This window comes from Staurois parvus, unplaced genomic scaffold (assembly GCF_062004578.1).
Source record: "Staurois parvus isolate SC_StPar_1 unplaced genomic scaffold, SC_StPar_1.0 ptg000303l, whole genome shotgun sequence".
Taxonomy (NCBI): domain Eukaryota; kingdom Metazoa; phylum Chordata; class Amphibia; order Anura; family Ranidae; genus Staurois; species Staurois parvus.
In genome coordinates, this window is record NW_028318099.1 from 15,039,514 (window position 1) to 15,063,506 (window position 23,993).

A 23,993-nucleotide genomic window follows, 5' to 3' on the forward strand; every position below is an offset into this window, starting at 1 on the left:
GGGGGTTAAGAAGTCATACCAAGCTTGTAAGGAGGCTTGAATGCATGGATGTCGGAGTAGAGTTTTGGACTGAAGATTTGGTGGTAAGAACAGTAAATTACGAGGTGCAAGTTGGAGATGTGAGGGTGTTTCCATGGTGGACCATGATTTTGTCTTTAGTTGGGTGCCACCAAAAATAAAGTTGGTCTAGAAGAGCAGCGTTATAATATGATTTTAAATGTGGGAGACCTGCCCCTCCTCTGGACGTTGGGCGTATTAATAGGTTTGTGGTATATTTGGTTTTTTTTTAATTCCAGAGGAATTTGGCGAGTGTCGCCTGTAGTTTGGAGAAAAAGGAATTGGGGATGGGAATGGGGAGTGTGCGGAATATATAAAGAATTTTGGGAAGTATGTTCATTTTCAGGGTTGCTACTCTTCCCAGTTTTGAAAGTGTTGATGTGCGAAGATTATTGAGTTCTCGTGGGATGGATTTGAGCAATAGTTTATGGTTTGAGGCATAAAGCTGGTCTGCTGTGGTGGTCAGTTTGATTCCTAGTTATGGGATGCTGTGGTGTTCCCAAGAAAAGGGGAATTGTTTGGTTAGTACATTTTGAATCTTGGTAGGTGTGTGGAGATTTAGGATAGAAGATTTGGGTTCATTGAGTTTATAATATGATACTCCCGAATAAATTTGGAGATGTGCACGGATCGAATGAAGTGATTTGTATGGGTTAGTTATCATTAGTATAATGTCATCTGCAAATAGGCTAACTTTGTGTTCAGTTTTAAGGTGGGTGATTCCTGTGAATGTTGGGTCATCTCTGAGTTTTGCAGCTAAGGGTTCGATGAGTAGTGTAAAGATTATGGGGGATAGGGGGCAACCTTGTCTTGTACCGTTGGAGATGTGAAAGGTGTATGAGAGTGTGCTGTTTGTTAATACTCTATCGGACGGGTTGGAGTAGAGAGAGAGGATTGCAGAGAGCATCCAATCTGCAATTCCGAGTGTTAATTACATAAATTGCCATTGTATTCGGTCGAATGCTTTTTCAGCGTCCAGGGATAGGAATAGGGAGGGCTGTTTGGTGGTTTCTAATTTGTGGAGGAGGGAAATAAGTCTTCTGGTTGCGTCTGGTGCTTGGTGACCAGGGATAAATCCCACTTGGTCTGGGTGGATTAATGTAGGAAGGTAGGGGAGTAGTCTTTGGGCTATAATTTTGGCATAGAGTTTTATGTCTGTGTTTAGTAGAGAGATCGGTCTGTAGTTTTGGACAAGTTGGGGTTCTTTGCCGGGTTTTGGGATGGTTGTGATGATGGATTGTAGCATTTCGTTAGGGAATTCACACGTAGAAGCGGCATGGTTAAAGAGATCGGTGAGGTATGGTGTAAGGTTAGGGGCAAATGTTTTGTAGAATTCATTAGTGAAGCCATCATTTCCTGGTGATTTATTCAGAGGTAGAGTTTTTATGTTTTTTTCTATTTCTGCGGGAGAGATTGGGATAGAAATAGAAGTGAGTTGTGATGGGGTAATTTGGGGGAGATTTGTGGTGCTTAGAAATTTTTGTATGGATATATTTGTTGGTTGGGTTGTATCCGGGTCATCTTTGATATTATATAGTGTTTGGTAGTAGGTCGCGAAAGTGTTGGCAATGTCTTGCGGGTTTGTGAGGGATGTATGTGTTGTTGGGTGTTGGATTGAAGAGATTTTGGATTTAAGACGTCGTTGTTTAATTTATTTAGTTAATAACTAATATGCTTTATTACCTAAGGAGTAAAATTGTGCTTTAGTTTTTTGTAGGTTAAGGTCATATTTGTATAGTAGAAGGGTTCGGAATTTATTTCTATCTACGGCTAGGGATTCAGATGTGGTGGGGTTAGGGTTTTTTTTGTTGATTTCTTCTTTTAGTTTTATGGATGTTAGAAGTTGGTCAATTTGTTGAGTTCTCTGTTTAGTGATGTGGGAATTTAGTTGTATGAGGATACCTCTCATGTATGCTTTGTAAGCAGGCCATAGTGTGGTTATTGAGATATCAGGTGTGCCGTTAAATGCAAAAAATACGTTGTGTGCTTCTAGCAGGTGTTTTTGGTTATCTGGGTTCTTCAATATCGAAGAATTCAATCTCCAGATGCGAGGGATTGAAGAATGTTGATTGTCGTCCAGGGTTATGTTGATTGGAGGTTGGTCTGACCAGGTTATGGTGCCAATTTTGGATGACGATACATGTTGTAGGGTCCATTTGTCCATAACGAAGAAGTCGATTCTCTAGTAGGATAGATGAGACGGGGAGTAGTAGGTGTAGTCTCTATGGCATCTCCAGATGTCATAGAGATCATGGTCATGTGGGAAACGATTAAAATTATGTTTGGGGGATTGTCTGTTGGAGGAAGAGTCCACAAGTGGGTTGCCGATGAGAAGTCTGCCTTGTTTGTGAGTGGAGATGATAGAGTGGAGCTTGTGGTAGAATTGCATCTGGTTGTTGTTGGGGCCATAAACGTTCACTAGAGTATAGGGGATATCGCTGACTTTGCAGATTAATACATGGTAGCGACCTTGAGGGTCTGCTATTTCTGAGATGTGATGGAATTGCGTAGAGTCCTTTATGGCTGTAATAACCCCATTTTTCTTCTTGGGGTTAGTGGCCATATAAGTGTGGGAGAATCGGTGTAGTTGTAATTTAGGGTATTTAGAGGTTGCGAAGTGCGTTTCCTGTATGAAGAGTATATCAGCATGGATTGCACGGGTTTCTTTGTGAAGCAGCGATCTCTTAAAGGGGGAGTTTAGGCCGCGAACATTATGTGATGTTTTGTTAATCATATTGTATATCGTTGTCTTGGTTAGTTAAGTAGATGAGTTATTTCTTGTTATGTTGAGATAACTTGGAGAGGTTTGGTTGTGAGAGAAGGATATCTACTAGTTTGGTAGTGTAGTATTGTCTCGCTCGATGATTTTGGGGATGTTGTCCATGTTGTTTTGCAGTTTTCAGGTGAATAATTGGTTCGGATGGTCGACTGGTGGTGCAGGAGGGGGTGGAGGTGGGAGGGAGTAAAAAAACTTGCGGAAAATGCAAGTAACATGAGCAGCGTGTTGTGCTACTTCAAAACAGAGGGGTGTGAACAAGCATAGACTATGAACTTGGTCATGCCAACCAGTATCTTGTAACGTGAGGATAATTGGTAAAGGGCCGTTTGCCAGACAATAGTAGGTTAAGGTATAGTGACCGATGTGGTAAGGTCGGAATGGATTGAGGGTGTAGTGGATCAAGTTTGCTCCGCCTCCATTTGCTGCATAGTGGTATGGGTGGATTGGTGGGGTTCCACGGGAATTATTTTCCAGGACCTTAGTAGGTCAATGCCTGCTTCTAGGTTCTTGATGGTATATATCCTGCCCTGGTGTTTGACAGTCAGTTTTGTGGGGAAACCCCATTGATAGCCTATTCCGTGGTTTTGTAAGGCTTTGGTGATGGTGACCAACTTTTTCCGGTTGAGGAGTGTGGCCTTTGACAAATATATGTATAATCTGATGTTTGCATGAGATGGCAGGAGTGGAGGGGGGTTTCTAGCTGCCGCAATTATTCTTTCTTTTATGTGGTAAAAGTGGATGCGAGCCAGAACATCTCTAGGGATGGACGCTGATAGGAATGAGGGTTTAGGAATTCTGTGTGCTCGATCTATGGCGAGCTCCATATCAGAGGAAGATGGGATGAGGTGTTTCATGTATTGTTGGATGTATGATAAAAGTGTATCATTGGCGATATTTTCAGGGATACCTCAGAATTTTATATTGTTGCATCCTGAGCGATCTTTCAAATCTGCTAGTTTCAGGTTTATTTGGTTGAGTTCAGAGGTATAGTCGGCATGCGTGTCAATTAAATCATTATGCGCCGTAATTATATCTCCCATTCTCTGTTCAATATGGTGTAATCTGTGTTGTTGTTGCTGGACCACATTTGAAATTTGGGAAAGTGATGCTGTCATGTCGCTATACAGTGTTTGTCGTAGGGATAGGAGGATGTTCTTCATACATATCTCGGTGATAGGCTGGTCAGATGCAGGGAAAGATTCTATTACTGAAGGATCGGTATTATGCTGAGGTGGTGGGGAGCTGAGGGTCTGACAGACAGGGAAAGAATCAGATTCAAAACGGGGTCTGGATTTGGCTGGGCTGCTTGTGGTGGGGGACAGGGGAGGAGATAACTCACCCGGGTCCCCAGGGTACAGAGGAGATCGCAGCCTGATGTCCTGATGCTGGGATCTGTTGTCCCCCTCATGGCTGCTGTGTCCTGTGTCCGTGCAGCCGGCGCCATCTTGGATCCCAGCTGTGAGAGCAGGGAAGAATTGAGTCAGTTTCCCTGGTTGTCCCGGGGTTTTCCGGCGGCGTGGCATGATCAGCGAGGGTTGTACACCCTTTATCTTCACTGACAGGTGATTTGCAGCACTCGGGGTCGGGATGAGCCACGTTATGTCTGGCGGGTGGACGGAGCGGTGCTCAGATCGCGTCCATCCAGGAGCCGGCCGCACAAGCGCCGCAAGAAACATGTTTTAAAAGTATATAGTTTTTGTCATGACCATAATATATGCAGTATATATACAGAGCTAGGCCATGATTGTTTTCCAAACTACTAATGTATACAGCATGACACCAGACTACAGAACCTATTGGTCTGGTCATCAAATTGATAACTAAAAGTTTTACTGCCTTACTGTACTAGTACATAGAAGTTACTACTTCTTCTGCATTGCAAATTAGATGGAGTTCCATCTTTGCAATTCTAATGACATTTTGGATCAGTTATTATGAGAATTCCTTGCAAAAGAAAAGCAAAAAAAGAGTCTGGTTATTTTCAAGCTGACAAACATTTTGTAGAAGAATCTCATGAATGTTTTTCTAGACAAAAAAATTACATGCTCACAGGTCTAGCCAGCCTGAGGCTTGTCATGCAGAAAGCTAAAGCAGGAAGGAGGGCAAGTGATACCTTGCAAGACCTCTCAATATTATTTGCATATATGAACAAAAATTAGAAGATAAATTAGGAAACATTTTTTTTCCACTAAAAGGGGACCTTCCATGAAAATGGAAGGTCTACTTTGCTCCAAAAAGCTGCCCCCACCTAAATAAAAATGATTTCATACAGCTTACAAAGCTTTGAAAAATATAGAAAAAGTATATTAAGAAAAGGTTTGCTGTGATGCCACTGTGCTTCCCTGCTGCCTCCTGTGGGAGCTGTGCACGTGACAATGCGCTCACGTCTATTGCTTTGGGAGGTCACCATGCTACCTGGGATAGCTGGGTGCTCAAGTTCCTGTCAGAAGCCATGTTTTGTTTTGTTTTTTGTTTTTAAACCCATGTCATGTCAGCTTATTGATGATTTAATTTAATTTTCACATATATGGGGTACCTTTTATGTATGAACTGGATATATAATTTGTATTTGATATTTATGTTTTCTTTTTTCTCTGTTTCAAAACTTGATTTTATATGATTGTATACTCCTCACAATCCCTTAACCCTTTGAGGACCGTAAAATTTTGGAACGCCAAAAGAATCAATTTTTTTGTTTTTAAAGTTCGTACACTTCAGTTGCTGTAACTAAGCCATTTCATGAAATAATTGGCAAAAAGCTAGATCCATTTTTTGTTTGTTGATAAGAACTAATATTTTGACTCAAACAAAAAAAAAAAAGAGTTTTAAGTTCTTAATCAGATGATACTTGCAATTAAAAACATGGGACAAATACGTCCCTTGGTCCTCAAAGGGTTAAACCATTTATATGTTTAGCTGGTCCTGAGGAATGGTGGAAGCTTTCAGTGTCCCTCAGGGAAGTTTTCCTTTACTTCCTGTCCCACAAAAGCAACAGAAAGTGAGAAGAAATTTTACATAGTGAGAGGAATTGCACAGTTGTCACTGGAGCAAATGTCTGCATTGGAAGATTTTCCCTCACCTCCTGATGTAGTGACTACTCTAAATTTCTGGATTTTTCATCCTTCTCTGTCTTGACGACAATGGTCACCAGGACAAGTAGAAGGGTACATTTTCTTAGCGGGGATGCAAGCAACAATAAAAACTTTCATACGCTATTCAAATCTCAAAAATATTTCTTCTATACATGCTCTTTAAGGTGTATGTAAACCCAACATTTCATAATCCTGTTATGTGCCTGTTGTACCATGTACTTGTAAGAGAAAGTGTCCATTTCTGTTTGTATTGCTTCCTCTATGTGAAACCCCTGGTGTTCCTGCCACTCCCTCTGCATTCCTATTAAATATTAACCACACTAGGCATGAGAGCGTGGTCATTTCTCTGGCTATGCTGGGAACTCATCCTGCTCTCCTCTGATGATCAGAATGCTGCCGACACCCCCTCCCCCCACACACACACAAACAAAACAAACATCCATTCACTAGGAAGTTCAGTGACCTGCTGTTTCTCCTCCCCCAGCTCATATGTAGCTGAGAACAGAGGGAATGTGATCACTCATGAAAAAAGGAAAAAAGGTATGTATGATGTTTTTTATGTGTGTACACAAATGTTTTGCCTTTCATTTCTATTTTAAACTGGATGGGTTGTTTTACAAAGGGAGGGTTTACATATAATGTAAACCCAATTACAACTAATTAAAAGTTCCTAATCCATTTACCTCCCTGCACATATTTCCTGCCACTTACCACTTAAATACAAACCTTCATCCAAGTGGCACTCTGGTGACCTCCATCCTCCTCAAAGTTCTCTATTTAGGGACTGAGAAAAAAAGTCCATACATATCGTACAGTAATGATGTGTATGCACCACTGGCACTAATGGCTACAGGTTCTGTTGCTAAAGGACTACAGGGGAAGGAAGGGAGCCATGACTGGCTGTCCATTGACTTCTAGGCTGAATGAGGTTGGGCATCATGCAAGTCAGCAGTGGGAAGACAACGTCTGGTCCAAGCAGATTTTTACTTGGGAGAGCACCAAAGAGGTGAGCATTGCAGCAAAATCTGCATTTTGTAATTTTACAGGAGTTGGGAAATTTACAATTTTTTACATCCAAAATCTGGCATTGAGCTTTAATTAACAATTTCAATCAGATAGTTAAATGTAATCAGAACAGTTGAAATTCATACATTACTTTGATAAAATTCTGCTCTAGGTCTCCTTGTAGTGTTGGTCACATATGAGAAGGCCTAGGCACTTGGTCATACTTAAAGGCAAGAGCAGCCAATCTGAACTCTAAATGTTTCCTTCAGAAGAGATCACTTGACAAAATGCCTAGGCCTTTAAAATGTGGCTAACACTTAAAGGTGCTTATCATAGTATTTTCTCCAAGAAAGGAATATACTGTATTTAGTCCCCTGTATCATTTTATAACAATTTTAACAAAATGGTTTACATTGATTTATTTAAACTTATACATGTAGGCAGGGACCTACACATGGTGCTGTTGTTATGTAGGAATCCTAGGCTGCCCAGGTGGGGAAGGGTTAATGTGGGTTTGCATTTTTCCCAGGCTTTTCCTGACTCTTCCCTTCACCCTTTTGAGATTTATGTGTTCTATGGATTGTAATTTTGCAGTATCACAAGTAAAGTTGTTAAGTGTTCTAATGTCTGGTCTGAAGTTACTAAAAGGGATGCATGGTGGTACATAGTTTATCTAGAAGAATAGGGCCCATAAACGCACACGGGGTGAAGAGGAAGGAACAGAAGGCCATCATGAAAGGTTAACTCAGCAAGAAGAGGTGGCAGGAAGTGTGTAGTTGCTACGGGTAAACATGCACTGGTGAGAATGTAATAACATCCAGACAGTAGAGAGTGGTGCCAGATATGGGGGACAGGTCCTCTTTTAGCAAGGCGGTTGATGCTCTGGCTTCCTCCCTAGCAGTTGGTTCCCCAAATGCTATCAGGACCAAACCCATGGTAGAGAGACCCCATGGACCTAGCTGCAGGTTTGGGAAAGTAAGCAATAAAGTGCATGGATGAGGTCCACGCTTTGTGCACGGCGGGACCCCATTCTGTCACTGGGAGTGAGGTGACAATGTAATGCTGGACTGATGGAGTGGGGCATAGGTTCGGAGGTGCCCCCCTAAACGCTACATTTTAGAAGATGGGGTATGCAGAGATGGGATAAAGTATCTCACAGAAGGAAATTACAGGTGGCTACACAACTGCACAAAGTGTATGGCTCACTTTTAAGCCGGGGTTCTGCCTTAATGTTGAATTCACGTGACTGTTCTGGGCATTAGCGAGCGCATGCACAAAAAAAATACTTCCATGTGTAGGGCAAGTAGGCCCAGTCCACACGCATATAGAATCAATAGCAAGATAAATATCAAAGACTTCATAATTCAAGCAAAGTTACAAGCACAGAATTGTATTAAAAAAACTTTAGTTTTTGATCTATTTCTCACAATTATATTCACACAAATATTAGTTTCATCAAACATTTTCCTGCAGTTGATATGCAAACCCAGTAATGAACTCTTTCTTCTGGGACATGCTGTATTTTGATACATGATTGGAAAAGGAAAGGCTCCTATTACATCATGGTTTTTCAGCTCTTTTTCTGGATCACATCTGCTCATCTGTCATGTGCTGCGGAGATCACTTTTAAATTTGTGCACATTAATAAGGCAGTATGCAGAGTCTTCAATATGAAATGCTCCATGAAATTAAAGGGAATGCATAGCTGTTTTATGATTAAAAAAAAACCATTTTAAATATATTTTATCTTTTTACAAAAACCACCAGACCCCCTTAGCCCCCTAAACTAATTTAATTTAGAACCCCCACCCCATTGATTACTTATCTCTTCATGGCCTCCTGCATGTTTACAAACTGGGTGTGCCTCTGCACTACCTCCCTATAGACCTGATGGAGCTGTAGTCCTACAGGAGAGAAGCTAGGATTTTTCAAGTTTATGGGGAGTTGGCTGGCTTCATTTAAGTCTAAGGGGGGTTACTGCACAGGCGTAACCAATGCTAAGGGATTTTTCTGCACCAAGGGTGTACACACCAAGGAAGACTGCCACCATCACAGTGAAGTTAGGTATGCACCTGAGGAGTAGATAAGGTGGTTGATGGGGGTCCAACCCTTCTGCCTCACCCCCCCCCCAGACCAAGTCAAACCACTCCTCCTATGCTTTCCTGTCACTGCATTAAAGTAGAACGATAGGAAAATCTTTTTTCCATTTTGGATAGAGTAAAGGAGAGCTATCTCCTGTCAGTTTCTTTTTTTGCCATCTGTGTCCCATTGGGGAGATTTACTTTCACTTTCTGTCCCATAGCCAAAGCAGGAAGCAAGAGGAAATTCCTCCAAAATGAGGGAATCCCTTAGGACCCCCAGGTTAACAGAACTAGTGTCCCCATTGGAAGATTCCCCTATTGCTTTTCTGAGGACAACTCAAAATGTTACTTTTTTTCAATGATAATGGCAAACAGGACAAATAGAGAGGGTGAATCTCCCTAACAGGGGCACAGACAGCAATATAAACTGGTAAGTCTTCTAATACCTCTCTACTCTATCCAAAACTGAAAAATATATTACACTGTCTGTGCCTCCCCTGCCCAAAAAACACTTACCTGACACCACTCTTAATCCAGCGCTGCATATGTCTATGCATGCACACAGCCCTGCTTGGGAGGAGCAGACAGCACCAGCGGGGGAGACCCAAGAAGAGGAGGTTTGGGAAAAAAACATTGCACAGAGCCAGTAAGTTTAACATGTTTGTTATTTCAAGTAAAATGTACAGTAGCTATACAATCACTTAAACACTTTCTGTCACTAACCCAGAGTAAGTATGCAAATTAAGAGCTTTGACTTTACTTAAAGGCTAAGTTCACCTTTAGAACATGTTACATGTTCCACGTATATTTAGGGTGGAACATGTAACATGTTCCAGGTCCTGACTTCTCCCCCTCAATCCCTCCTCCCTGTGACACCTGGAGGGGGAATACGCCCTCCCAGCAACCCTGTTACAATTTAAAAAGAGAATGGGCTCCCCCCACACAGCTGCTTCATTCATTCACATTTTCCTGAGAATGAATGCCTACAAGTACGGTCAGTCATTGAGGCTGACAGCTTGTAGTTCTCAATGAACTGCGAGGGCACTGATGGGCACTTTCGCAGTCCATTGATCTTTCTGCTCCCAAGTAACTTCCTGCCCATGTGCGGTACAGGCAGACAGCTATCCTGAGAGTCTGCAGAAGCCTGAGATTGCGCCTGCCATCTGCTGATCATGTGCAATGCCTTACAGACTACAGTGTAAAAAAATAATACATTCACTTTTTTTTTTACCTGCAAAAAGTTGTGTATTTTTTTGTAAACGGTGAACTTATCCTTTAACTGGTTGCATGTTTGTTCTAGGTCAGTGACAGCCAGGCAATCAGCATTTTCATTCGATGCTCAGCCATGGCAGCTTACATACATTGTATGGCCAAAGTATGTGTGCACCAGACTAGGACATGTATACTGTATGGCCAAAAGTTTGTGGAAGCTGTTATATCTACAAAGAAATGGGTGGACAACTCCATAATAATGCCCATGGTTAGAAATGGGATGTCCAACAAGCTCATATAGGTGTAATGTTCAGGTGTCAAAAATATATGGCCATAAAGTGTATCTTTCTAAGCACAGTAGGGAAATGTAGAGAGAAGTTCAGGGGCCAGCGATCAATAAGCAGAAACCAATCAGAGAGGATCATCAGATTTTAGAACCTGTATTGATGTTATATAATATTGCTATTTTATTTATCAAAGCATTCAGCTGGGTTGTAGTTTGCTATAAATGTCTTTCACTGTAACTGACTGACAGTTTAACTGTCACAAGTAACAACGGAGAGCCATATACTGATGGAATTCATATTAGAAAGCATTCTACATAATGCACTCATGCTATGGAGTTCTTGTCACGCTGATAGGGAAGCTTGAAAAACTATGTTAAAGAATGGAGGTCTACATTGGTTCATGCCCATTAATTACACCCCTGACACTTTCACATCATTTTGAAGCCTATCAGGATGATGGAGCATATTTGTTAAAGAGATATATCCGTGTCTCGAGGTAACCACATATCAAATGAGAGCTGCTTGCATATGTACTAGAACAATTAATTGCCCTCGGAAGACAAGTTTATGCTTGCTTCAACTGCTCGGAAAGATCCTTGTATTCTGCTAGATATTAATGATTGTCCCATTCAGCTACCTTAAGGGGAAACTTGGTCAGTTTTAGCTATTCATTTTTAAGCTTATAATTTGGGTTATATGTCAGAAGTATTTAAATATATTAAATAATATTTTTAAGTCATGAAAAGCTAACTTAAAAGATGTTCTTTTTTAGGCTTGGTTCACACCTATGCAGTTTGCTTTTGATCCATTTTATAATGCTTATTGCATTGTGCTGTGCCTTTTTACATGTGCGTTTTGCCACATTTTTACACTGTTTGCATTTTTTTTCAGCTTTTTTTTTTGTTAAAGTGGAATTTTTTTGGTTGCTGGGCAGAAAAAAATGCAAAACGCGGCAAAAATGCACTACCTGCATTTCAGCAGCTTTTCCATTGAACTCTACTGTAGCAAAAATGCTGCTTTTAAGAAAAAAAAAAGCCCCTGACCCTTTTCAAAAACACAGCAGCTGAAAAAAGCATAGATGTGAACATGTTCCATAGGAAACCATGTTAAATGGACTGTAGTGCATTTCTGCTGTAGCACTACCCCCTTAGGGATTGCTGATGAATTTGGGTCCCCCTGTAGCCCTGCACAGGCAGTCAGTTAGCATTTTCCATACAAGTTTTCATCCATAGACAGAAATCGGGCCTTGAGCATTGGTTTTTGTTATTTTATTGAGGGGATTAGAACTTGTATAGGGTAAGGAGGGTATTGGATGCCCAAGGAAACTAAAATCCAAGAACAACTTCCTGAACTATTCACAGCTTCTCTCCTCTGACACAGTCTCTGTTGGAGAGCTAGCCAACAGCTCCAGTTGTACTACCCAGACCCTAGATGAACTCTTATTCACCCAGCAATCTGGAGAATTTATTCCTGAGCAGTGGATCTGGATCATGTTCCTTTAAATGGGTAACAGTCACTAGTAGAGGGCTAGTATGGTTTCCCACCAGAGTGCTCCTTCCCCTATCTGCCTAGGGGGTGCAGGTGTACTCACTCAGATTCTCTCCTTTACCTCTTGTGGAATGGCTGCTGCTACCTGCCCTCTCAGCTGGTCTGCTCCTCCCCTGCCATATATGTGGTCCTCTCTCAGGGGACCACTGAGTCCTGTTTTTCCCCCTTCCTAGCTCCAGGCTCGTAGGCAGGCCCCATCCCACTAGGCCTCCTGGCAGCCTTCTAACTCACCTTCACATCTTCCTACTCCTTGTTCCACCCGACTCCTGCTACTGAGCAGGCTCTTCCACTTTTATGGCAGTCCCCGACCCTTGCCAAACCTCCTGTTGGGGATTGGCTGAGGTCCCTCAAGAGTACAACCAGCCACTCCTCAGATCCACCCGCTGCCTCCAAGGCCCTTCACTGTAAGCTTCAGAGCAAGGGGAAATTCCAGAGGGGCTGGCCTGCAGAGTCTCTCAGTCCTAACCAGAATTTGACCCCTCTGGATATCTCACCTAAGCTGCTAGCCAGCTTGTTACTAACCATTAGGGTCTTGTTCCCCTTAGCTAAACTGGGAGCGTGCTACACTGCAAAAAGCACTAAAAAACATATTGATGTGAACCAGGCCTTATATCTGCTTGGAGTTAGAGCTAGAAGCTTTCCATCCTTCAACTAGCAAATGAGGCTGATTCTTTTTGCCTTCCTACAGCTTCTAATGCACACTGTGAGAAGTTCACAGTGTGTAGAGAAATAAGAGTGAGCCATGTCAGTATAAAAGAGGAATCTGTACAATCATGCAAGACTGAAGAAAGCTTTAATCACTTGCCTACCGGGCAATTTTACCCCCTTCCTGCCCAGGCCAATTTTCAGCTTTCAGCGCTGTTGCACTTTGAATGGCAATTGCGCGGTAATGCAACACTGTACCCAAACTAAATTTTTATCTTTTTTTGAGACAATTAGAACTTTTGGTGGTATTTAATCATTACTGGGGTTTTAATTTCTTGCTAAAAATAAAAAAGTCCAAAAATTTTGAAAAAACGGTTTTCTTAGCTTCTGTTATAAAGTTTTGTATAATAAGTGATTTATTGTCTCCTTCACTGATGTACACTGATGAGGCTGCACTGCTGGGCACTGATAGGTTGCAATGATGGGTACTGATAAGGAGGCACTGATAGGCTGCACTGATGGGCACTGACAGGCAGCACTGAAGATGCACTGATACTGATATCCAGCACTGATTGGCACTGGTACAAAGCACTGCTGGGCACTATTGGCCACACTAATGGGCACTGATGGGGCTACACTGATCATCAGGGCATTGATGATCAGTGTAGTTGTCCCCTCTGAGAATGCCACTTACCAGCTGACAGCGCGTGAGGAGAGGACTGCCCATAGCCAGCATTTACTATTTACACTGTGATCAGCTGTGATTGTACACAGTTGATAACATAGTAAAATGCCACTTTGATTGGCCCTTTACCTGGACACATGATCAGCTGTGTCTGAAGGACACAACAATCACAGATCGTGTCAGGTGCATGCCCCAGGGGGCGCACAAGGTGCATGGTTCTGGGAGGACATCCATGGACACACTCCCAGAACTAGCTGACTTCGCTGCAGCCGTCTTTTGGCCATAGCAGGGTCGGGAACTGGTTAAAGTGGTTGTAAACCCTTACATATACATGGTGAAGTGATTAATCTCAGGTGATACACAAAGATGAAATAATTCCTCCTACATACGTTGTTCCTGTTTATTTGCATTGTCTGTGTTTAAAGTCCAGAATTTATGCAGATTTTCTGAGCTTCCACAGCCCCCTGCTGTGTATGAGCCCTGAGTAAATGAAATGGGTGCACACCCCTCAACACATTCTCATATGAAAACATGCACAGCTGAGGCTGTCAATCACAGGCTGTGTGCTGGAACTCTCCTCCCCCATGCCACTCAATCACTTAGAGTTGGCACAACCTGTCAGAAATGACTCATGCAAATAGCAGAGGAATGAACCAGCAGAGAGAAATCACACTTGGTGCTTTGGATTAAGGCAAGTACACACTTTAGAAGGATATGTTTTGTTAATTTTTCATGTCAGAGGTTTACAACCACTTTGAGTTTTGGTGAAGTGATACAATAGACGACACCATCAACCATAAAAGCAGATGTTCATCACCAGCACACTGGTATTTCTTCTAGAAGGAAGTGAGTTTATGTAATCATGTCACAGCTAATAGCACAGCTAATAGTTTGGGACTCTTCATCAAGGCAAGAAAACAAACATACAGTGCATCTAAAAACCTAAATACAAAGAAATTGATTTACCAGAGGGAAATATACTGTTCACTTTGCAAGGGAATCTGCCCCAGAGCTTAGTGAATGAGATGGAGGCCTGCTAACTGCCAAAATCCATTCATGTGCAAGCAAAATGCTGTTTTTTGTATTGTATTGGGTATTCTTTACAACTTTAAACTTCACCACATTCACTAAGCCCTTGGGAAAATTCCCTTGCAAAGTGAACAGCCTATTTGGCTTTAGTAAATCAACCCCAAAGTATCTACCAATGGAAAACAGCAGCCATAGGCTATGACATCGCATATACAGAATTTTTCTGCAAAATAATGCAAACACCACAATTAAAAAAACCCAAAATATACATAACAGTAACATGCATAACATAACAAATAACACAACATAACAGAGAACTTGGGAGGGACATCAGGTCAATACTATTCGACACATAATGCTGGCACTGATTTTTTTTATTATGTCATTTTTCAACACTTTTATGTCTGATATCAATTTTATTATCAGTATGACAGCATAATTGATAATGGTTGTGTTTTAGAAGTAGTGATGGAAGGGGGAAGAGGGTTGAGATAGGTTTAGTTTCAGGAAAACAGAGAAAGGGTTTAGGTTAAAGTATATGTAGACCTTAACTTAAAGGATATCTTGGAGACCTATAAGGCCTTTGCCAGTATGGTATCAGCACCATATTACCCCTCCAGAAACTACAAAATTAGATCAATAAAATGTTTTCTTAAATGCGTTTTCATGTTGTGCTCTCTTCCTAGCTTGGACCATTGCTTTCTCCTATGTTCTTTACTCTGCATGTGCATCTGCAGCAACCTCGGCTGCTTCATGTGAAGCACACATGCCTTGTGAATACTATCATTCCCATGTTTCAATGTAGCCAGTATTAATGACATCATACAAGGAGGTGTTATCTCTAAGGACACTGCCACCACTGTCAAACTCCAAGTAAAAAAAACGTATTTGTATAATTTACACATAGGGGCTGTCCAAAAGGTAGGGTTACAGCTGATGTCACTGCTTAATGTCCTGCATGCATAGAATGCCTAGACATGCAATTGTAGCTCTTAGGCAGGTCATACATATTGCAATTTTTTCTTTCCTTCAACCATGAGAAAATTGTTAGTGTTATTGGGGGAATCCTTCTAGCAGCGCCATTGTGGTTTTCCTGGTGAGGAGCGTTCCCCACCAGCAGAATACAATGATCACTGCTGACGGCTATTGGTATAGCCCAACAGGCTAGTTGTACTGAATCAAGCGGTGGATCGACTTCAGTACAACCAGCCTGCAATATTGAAACATCAACTGCAGTAATTGGGCTCTGTGCCTGTAGCAGGGAGATGGGGTAAGTGGAACTTTCCTCCATTTTTCCCATTAACTCATTGGGCTCCAAGTCTGAATCACACTAGTGGATTGCCACTGTAATGGGTTCTTCTGGGCTATGCTAGGCACCTATAACAGAATCCATCTACTTTACACATGGGATACCTTTATACTGTGTCATTTTCATCAATGTTCTGGGACAAGGCTGAGGCTGCCATCAGGGAATACTCAACCTTAAGGCAAGCTTATACTCTTAGACATGAATATACAATGTGTACACTTGCACAATAACTGTCCTTCAGTTAACTATTGGGTCCTCGTGCAAGTGCACACCTTCACCTTGACTGTAGGAGGGACACACTGAGCCTTGTCCAGCTTTTTCCATTACCTCTCTCGGGAGCAGAATAGGGCTCTGCCATACACCTAGCACGGGCTCCATATGTGCACTTGATTTGGCTCTTGAGCTTTTGTACCTCTGTACAGGACAGGAACCTCTGTGGTGCCTATCTGCTCTCATTGCTATGGTAGACAGACAACTGGTGGAAGGAATGCCGACAACATCTGCCTCACTGCTGGAGGCCATCCCATCTGCAACAGGTACATGCCAAAGACAGGCTGCATAACTGACTGTTAGCTTCCATTACCCTTGGTAACCTCTTATTGTACTGCACCAGGATGAGTGCTGTCTTCATACCCAATGTGCCTAGTAACCCAAGTCCGTGAACTAAGTGTAAAATGTGGCTGTTACTGCATTGCACTCCTTTAAGCACTTCAGACCAGGCAGAAAGCAAAATTTAAACACTTTACTTACAAAAGTACCTGAAACATTACAGAGTCCAACATGCAAGAACAATGTCCTGGCATATTTGCAAAAGGCAGAGTCCACCAGTGGTAAGTCCATTGGTATCGGCAGAGTCCAGCAACTAGCGTCCTTGGGGGAAACTCCAGGCTCCAGAGGCTTCCTACGTTGCGACAGATTCAGATGACAGAAAAGTGTAACGCCATTCTCTTTCAGGCCAAGGATTCATGGCAAGAGCCTTGGGCTCTGGACCACTGTTCCTTTTATAATTTCAGGATCAGTGAGTTGGGACCAAAAAGCTTGCCAAGCAGGAAACCCGGGAACTGAGGTTAATCGTAACTCTCCTGTCCGGGGCTGCTGTATTGCAAACCTCTTACATTCGCATTACTCAGCATTAGGATAAGTAAATATGCCTAGTGTGAGTCCTGTACCCTAGACATAGAAGCTGAAAAACAGCATGGCATGCCTGGGATGTTGCATATGCTCCGGGGTGCTTGGAGGATATTACTGTTTCAGAGAAGTTGGAGGATTAGGCAAATAAAAAGGAAGGGGTACAGTTGATTGCATTGTCAGGAATGTACAAGACGTGGTGGCACCACCAGCTTCAGCGCTTTGTCCCATCCTGCATCCCTCTCAGGTACCAGCAGATTAACAGAGTATGCAAAAATTATAGTATCCCTACCCATACTTGCTAGACCACAGGTGCATGGTTATGTCTACTACCAGCACAGACATATTACATTCCACATGCTGTTGGAGGGCTGGGATAGAAAAAAATGGCTGCAAACCTGCTACTGTGATGTAGCTAAGGCCATAAACTTGTGGAAAAGGAATGATTCCATGAACGTGCATGGGATCAACTGGAAAGCCAACTGACATTAGTGCACCAAGTATGGGGAGATCTGGGGACATTTTTTTCTTCTGCTCCAGCAACTATGAAAAAGATACCTGCCTTGGGAAGAATGTTGCTTGAGATGGTGGGGTGGGTGTAGGAGAGGTCTGCAGAGGTTCAAGCCTTTACTTGACCCTACCCAACATGTCCCCATTACCTTCTTGATGTAGCATATCCTAAGTCTCTGAAATCCCCTGTGAGACTAGATCCTCTGTCACTAGAGGCTGGAGATATAGCAGGAGAATCTTGTGGGAGAAGGAGGGTGGGGGGAGTGAAGAAGAAGGAGTGAGGGTCTTTTGCTGCTAACATGTCTCATTGAGGTGCTGCTCCCACTGAGCTCTGTGGTGCAGAGTCATATGTTTCCTGTGTATAAGTGGTACACAAATTGCTGGTAATTTTACCATGGCTGATATACTGCAGGCAGAGGCTGCAGAGAACATTGGTGTTTTTGGTAGCAGGCATGCCAAAAAGTCCCTCGCTGCAGAGCTTTGTCGAGTGGTCCTTGCAATAGCGGTGGTCTGTACCTGTGTAGCAGTGCTGCCAGATGGATTAGGAAGGCTGCTCCCTCCAATTCTCTGCAAGCTGCCCCTTCCCCTGGACAAATCTTCTGCCTTTCCCCCAGAACTTTCCTCCTCCCCAATCAGAAGCACACATGGATGGTCTGTCATCTCATAATCTACTCCTTCCTCATCACTGGTGCTCACTTAATAGTAACCTTTAGCTGCTGGTACATCATTGCCTCTGGCTGCTTCCTATTGGATGTCCTCTCCCTCTAAGGTCCTGGTATTATCTTCCTCATCCTCATTATATAAAACAAGGAATACTTGTGCATCACCAAAATCATTCTTCTACAGTAAGTCAGTGATTGTGTGATCCTTGACAGGTTGTGAGGCAGAAAAGGAAGAAGAGCGCACATTAGCAGTTGAAGACAACTGGCTACCTTGTGTCTGGGAGAGGGAAAAGGAGGAAGGCTTTGTCAACCACTCAGCTATCCATGTGCACGCTCTGGCTTTATAGCACAGCCACTCTGATATAGAAAAGGTAGGCGTGCCTTGCTTCTAGATTGATCTTTCTCACCCAGAGTTGTGTGGAACCCTAAGATTTCTGCATATGATTTTTTTTAGATATCTGTAAGGGGGTGTTATTCATACTGACAACCAACGTAAGAAGCGATCTTCACAATGAAAGCAAGATTTTTCTTATTGACTATCAGTGTAATGGGAACCTCTTTCACTGACCACCAGTGAAGGGGGCCCTGCTGCTAATGATCACCAATATAAGGGAACCTTCATCCAATAACCCCTAATTAAAGGGAGCCCTTCTCCACTGAGCACCCATGAAAGGGAGCATTTCCCTGACCACCAATGTAAGGGGCCTTCCTCAATGGATCACCAATCTAAGGAAACAGCACAATGTTTACTGTCTGCATGGTCTTTCAGGCTTTTATTTCTGTTTTTCTTTTAGTGCACTCTTATGCAGCTAAACAACTATATCAGGGCTGTTGGGTCTCTGAACAGTGATGGCAAGGGGGTACACAAGAATAGGTAGTTTACCACAATGCAATCCACAGAAATGTATAAAAAAACTCTGCATACACAGACTATCCAACTACTCACACACACACTGACAAATAGCTGCTGGGAACTCATCCTTTATAGGGAGGAGACTGGCACATAACCAAGCCCAATTACCAGCCCTTCTAAGCCAGCTGCTCAAAGGTCATATAGTCTATGCATTATGGTTATATTAGTTTATTGCTGGGTTCATGAACCTCAAACTCAAAGGATTTTCCGCAAAGCCATGGAACCTTTAAACCCAAACCTCTTCCCAACTCTACATCTAATGTGCTAAAAAGACTACATTTTTCAACATGTCTATGTCTGCATGACTATACTCTAATCCTTTCCTATAGAGAAAAGGAAATTAAGCTTTTGCCACATGCAGGGCTGCTGTTAGAAACCAGGGGGAACCATCCAGCCAACCTGACAGGCCCCCTCCCCTCCAAAAATCCACAGAGCTTCATTTATGAACTAACACAGTGAGTGATCGGTGCAGATCACTCATTGCGTTCATTCAGGAAAGAAAGGGGATGGCAAATGTGATATAGTTACCAGACTCTTCCCCCACTCTCCATCCTGAAGGATCCTATTGTGTGCTTGCAGCTGCAGGTGGTATGCACTTCAGGGGGGGAACACAGGGGGCATGGGAAGCAGGGGGAAACATATTGTGCACAGGAGGGCTGATGAGTGCGAGGGGGTGGGGCAGTTGCTGGAACTCATCCCCTGTATGGCTCTCTATGCAGCAGCTAAAAGCTGCTGGGAGGGAGAAGAGAAGAAGCCATATTTCAGTTGCTGCAGAGAGAACCATACTGCCCCCGCTGCCATGCCGAACACCCTCCCTGCCAACATCCGATTCATCCAGCTTCCTGGGCCCTATACAGGAGGACTGGTGTTATCCCCTTATCCATGGCCCTGCCACATGTATCACATCCATTTGGCAGTGTCATGGTGAAGATTACAGCAGGTCTAGGATGCATGCAAGGTTGGTCAGACCTTTCGCCACCCATAGTTCCTGGTTAGAAAACTACCTGTATATGACCATTGACCACCATTATGCATAAGCCTTTTAAGCTGCTGTAAGTTCTCATCTCTCCATTAGCGCACTTTCTGCTATTGTACAAGTAAAAGGAAATGTGTTTTGAGAGCCAATTATTTATTAATTAATGAAGCTCCTTTCCCTGGTGATTAATAGTTGAAAGAGACTTTGTCACATTCTTGCGGGCTCAGACCCTCTTGTGGGGAGGTCATCAAGTGTTTTTATCAGCCCCCGAGGCTAGCACTGGCACCAGGCAGTCTGAGCCGAGCTTGTACATTTGGACACTGAAACATGTTTGTTTTGGTATAAGACAGATCGTAATTGGAGTGAAGAAGAAAACAAATGTCGCAGTGATGGACACATCCATGATGTCAAAGTGAAGAGAGATATGATGAGCTACTAGCAGGGATTCCATAATGAGGAAACAGCTGTGTCTCAGAATATCGAGCTATAACTGTGTAAATGCATTGTGGTCAGTACAAATATTTTCCCTATATGTTCTATACAGTTTGAAATAACGTGTATCTGTCTACAGTCTATAGGAGCTCTAGCTCCTAATATGCAACCAATGTAAAACACCTGGGCACTGGATCATCTCTATCTGTATGGATGTTATACTATAGTTGTTGAATGATCTAAACAATATTTTACAATCAGATCGTAAGTTGTATGACCAACTTTGCTCTACCTCTTGTCATATTGCAAGTCTATGGATAAAATAAAACCTATAATAACCCTATGTAAATATGGCGGCCCACTAAACACATGACCACATTCCCATACATATGTACAAAAGGCAGTAGATTTCTTTCATTTTAAAGATCTGCTCCAGCCATGCCTTCAATTTTGCACAGTTGTACAGACTCCTCTCCTGCACTGAAATTGATTGCTCTGATCTCACTGCATACATGTTTCTTACAGTGCGCATTAGAAACTGTAGCAAGGCAGATATAGCCCATTTGATTAGAAGATTGGATGATGTCCAGCATCATTTAGACTCCCATCTCAAGCCCATCCCCTGAATTATTTTGACTTCGGTTCCTCCAACTCCTCTCAAGAGCCAACCCACTGCTTGTATCAGGACTGAGGACTTATGAGAGGACTACTGAAGCAGGTTGCTGTGATATTTTCAGGAAGTTATTCGTAACATCCTGACACACCCCCACCCCCACCCCAGACCAGCCATGATCTGCAGCATTGTATGGAGATGCACCAAGACCCAGTGATGACATCACAGGAGTCAATTCACTGCAAGGGAAGTTGCAAGATAATTTGCCCCAGAGCTTAGTGAATGAGGTGAAGCTCTGCTTGTTTATTTTTATCATCCAATCATGTACAAGAACAAAATACTGTTTTTTACTATCCTTGCACATGGTTGGGTATTCTGTACAAAGTGAAACTTTACCACATTTACTAAGCTCTAGTGTAAAAAGTGAACAGCCTATTTTAGTACATTAGCCCTGCAGAGTCTAATAAAAGGTATGTAACAATTGGAAAGGTTTTATTTAAAACCTTTATTAGCATAAGAGGAAAAAGAGAATTCAGAGAAGGCAAAATATAAGCAGATTAAACTTTAATGAACAGTTTTCTCATAACAAAGTTTTACTTTAAGATTGCTGCATCCTGAAAGGTCACTTGTTTCAGATGATTGACATGTATTAATATGAAAATCAGATAGTGTATTTGTCAGGAATAGATGCTTCACAAAAGTGGTGACAAGGGGACAAAGAGTGTTCTTCATAACTGATACAAAAAATTGTGTATCCAATTGTGTATCCTGGTCAGTCTAGGGATTGGCAATGGGAATAGAAGAGAACATGATGGGTAGGTATCAGGGGCAGCATGTGTCAAAATTTATTGTACTCATAACAGGCAATGAATGTTGGCAACGGCAGTGTGATAGTAACTCAACCAGTTTGTGCATTTCAGTGCTCTTTGTCATCTGATATACACAGAATACTTGTTTGTGGCAAAGGATTAACTGTGCTTTTTGGTCACATGAATAATAGGCACCAAAAAGTTGTACGTGAGTTAATTTCTATCACGTGTTTTTAGAACCAACATGTCTCACTACATTATGTATATCTACCTGCTTTTAATACATCTAAGAACATTCCCTGACTTCATGGCTAAGCCCCACCAAATGCCATTTCACTTTACAATGGGAGTGCCCTTACTGATCACTAAGGATGAGCTAAGGTTCAGGAAACTGTCACAGGACATGTGGCCACCATTCCAATTAGCTGGGGCAGCAGCTGATTCCCACGGGTTTGGACCAAACTTAACTATCCCTATATCATCTCCACTGGCCACTATGCTACGCCCACTGGACAGAGGAATTGTAGTTGTCAGTGCTCATCTCTGAATGCAGGGAATGTCAGAGCCCAGGAACAATGTGGACCTAAATCAGGGAGGGGCTTATAAGAGGCTTTTTTAAACTTTTTATTTTAAACCTGAACCCTAATCCTAAAATGAACCCTAAAATTAAACTAACCTTTAAATTTAAACATTTACATTGACTTTACCCCTAACTGGTAGGCTTCTCCTGAATCAAATCAAAACTTTAAAATAGAACTAAAGACCAAACTTTATTTTTTTATTTGGGATAGAGTAATATAGGGTTATAACCCCTGTAAATTTTTTTGCCAGTTGTATCCCATTGTGGAGATTTCCCTTCACTTCCTGTCCCATAGCCAAAACAAAAAGTGAGAGAAAATCCCTAAAAAATTAGGAATTCCCTGGTTGTCCCCAGGGTCACCAGAACTAGTGTCCCCATTGGAAAAGTTCTCCTCTATTCCTGTCCTAGAAACAACCCATAATTTAGGATTTTCTTGCACCTTCAATTTCAGTGATGAAGGTAAACAGGGAAAATAGAAAAGGTCACTCTTCTTAACGGAGACACAGACAGAAATTAAGAACTTGAAAAGTGCAATAATACCTCTCCATTCTATCCAAAAATAAAAAAAATGCCTTTAGTTATACTTTAAGGTCAACCATAACTCATTTTCCAACAACGCAAAAATGCTAAAACTTTTGTATCAAAACAAAAAATGTAATATTAGCTCGAATACCAATATTGTTTTAAACATTTAATGCAAAAAATATATTTCTGCTATATATATTTATTATTATTATTATTATATTAATATATTTATTAACAATGAAATCATTTTGGAACCAACGTAAATCAGGAAAGCAGGCGCTGAACCCCTAACAGGCACAAAAACTGGCTAATTTTAATGCATTTTAAACAAACATAGAAGATGTGAGTGTTGGCAATGAATATCAGACAGTCACCAAACCAGTTTGTGCTCTTCAGTGCTCTTTGTCTGGTACAGGTCAACAGGAAGTATGCTTTACCATTAAGAGACTGTGTATATACTAAGTACACTAAAGGCTTTATAAAAGTACCTGAGACATTACATACAGATTAAGCAAGTTAAAATATGTAATTGTGCCCAGAGTATGTGTAATACAGTATTTACATGTTATGAACAATCAGTAAAACACTTTATTGCCAGTTCTCACTGATCTCTGTAGCTGTAGACATTGTGAAGAAATTAATCTTCAAACATCACAACAGAAGCACTGAAACCACAGTAAAAACTTGGCAGCCTTCCATCCTTTTATTGTAAATAAACATCAGGAGCTGTAGCTGTTAGAAACCAACTGGAATCTGACTTCAGAATCTTTGTTGTGTTATTTGTGGATGAATTACTTCACATTACAAAGCTAATATTATTATTATTCAATGGTGCCACCTCCCCCTCCCTCCCCCTCACTGTTGGGGTCTCCCAAGGCTCTGTCCTTGGACCCCTTCTCTTCTCCATCTACACCTCCTCCCTGGGCAAACTCATACACTCCCACGGCTTCAACTATCACCTCTACGCTGATGACACCCAAATCTAACTCTCCACCCCTCTCCTCACCCCCACTATCTCCGCCCGCATAACTCACCTCCTAAACGACATCTCAGACTGGATTTCGCTACATTTCCTCAAGCTCAACCTCTCCAAAACTGAGCTCCTCGTCTTTCCCC